This window comes from Tinamus guttatus, unplaced genomic scaffold (assembly GCF_059628265.1).
Source record: "Tinamus guttatus ecotype Peru unplaced genomic scaffold, ASM5962826v1 Tinamus_guttatus_pri_ptg000376l, whole genome shotgun sequence".
NCBI classification, from domain to species: Eukaryota; Metazoa; Chordata; class Aves; order Tinamiformes; family Tinamidae; genus Tinamus; species Tinamus guttatus.
In genome coordinates, this window is record NW_028288910.1 from 1,284,905 (window position 1) to 1,286,703 (window position 1,799).

The window sequence follows — 1,799 nt, forward strand, 5'->3', positions numbered from 1 at the left end:
GCGGGGCCGCTCCGCGAGGCGGCGGCGCGGGAAGAAAGGGCGGCGCGGGAGCCGCCGCCGCCGCCGGGAGGAGGAGCGCGGCGCGGCCCGGCGCGGAGCTACGCGGCGCCCGCCCGCGGAAGGGGCGGAGCGCGGGGCGGCCCCGCGCCGCGCGTCACCGCCGAGCGCGGCCGCGCGCGGAGCCACCTTCCTTTCTGCGGTAACCTGCGGAACGGGCCGCTCCGCGCCGCGCCCCCGGCCTGAGTGTCTAAGCCGGGGTGGGACTCGGTGTCCTCTAAGGGTCCCTTCCAGCCTCCAGCATTCCTGATTCCAGTGCCCCGACTCAAGGGATGCTCATGCTGTGCTTAAACCCGCACCCGTCATTAGCGCTGCGGAACTCAAAGGGCTTAATTAACGGTAGCAAAGAGGAGCAACCATCTCTGCAGGATTTGCATCCAAGACAACAACCTTTGAGATGGCACTATTATCATAGAATCATAGAATGCTTAGGGTTGGAAGGGACCTCTAGGGATCATCTAGTCCAACCCCTGCACACGCAGGGTCACCTAGAGCACGTGGCACAGGGCTGCGTCCAAGCGGGTTTGAAGATCTCCAGAGAAGGAGACTCCACAACCTCTCTGGGCAGCCTGTTCCAGCGCTCTGGCACCCTCACTGTTAAGAAACATTAAGCTCCGATCTTTTAAACGCTCCTAAATTAACACAGGGTGTGAGTCCTCGCAGGGTGCAGCCGGATGACCCAGCGGAGGCCGTGTTAGTACCAACGTTCCCACGTTTACGCCCTCGCGCGCCGTGCCGGGATGACGTTACACCGCGCAAGGCAGGATGAGCACACACCTGCAATAGGTTTCAGAACACACGGCCCCGCTCGGGCTGACCCTCGCGATCCCTGCGGATCCTCCTTGTGATCCCTGCGGATCCTCCTCGCGATCCCTGCGGATCCTCCTCGCGATCCCTACGGATCCTCCTCGCGATCCCTGCGGATCCTCCTCACGAGCGACGCCGCTCCCCAGCTCTACCCCGCAACGGCTTTGTTCGGCCTGCTGAGTCCCCGTATCCCTTCCGTGGTGGCGCTTGCAGTTTATCAGAAAATGAATATTACAGTTTATTAGTAAAAGAGGGTTAGGTAAAAATAGCATGAACTTCAGAGCCTGGCACAATATGTAATTTTATATGCCTACATTATCTGAATGCTTTACATTATCTAAATACTGCTGTCAGTTTGCATACGCTTGGAATTACCTAGATACTGATTATGGAATTGATGCCTGAGAAGGAAACGTCAACGTTAGTCAGTTTTCCAAATAAATCGTAAGATCAGGTGTGTCAGTAAGTTCCAGCAATGCATCCACTACCTGTCTCACACGCCATGTTTTTAGAGCTGGGATCCGAGTTCAGGTTTTGTGCATGCCCTCGCGATCGCAAAGCACTGCAATAAACGAAGATGCAGCAGTTACGCTCCCGTTCTGGTTCCCCCTTCCAGATCTCCCAAGGCAGCAGTTTGTACATGTTTAACACCACGGAGATACACCTAGTTCTGAAGAGTTTACACCAGTTCCTATGAGCTTAAAATAAATGGTTTGTCTGTCCTAGGGCACTCTGGATCTGTGTCCATTAATCAGTTTACATCCGAACTCTGGGTTTAATCTGAGTCCATTTTAAGGCAGAAGACAGGCAGAAACTGGCACTTTACAAATCAGCACGTGTCTTTCTAATGCAGAGAGCACCTTCTGCTTCTGCACGTGCAACTTCTTAAAAGACACTCAGGAAGGCAACTACATCAACCAAGCTCTTATTGCTGC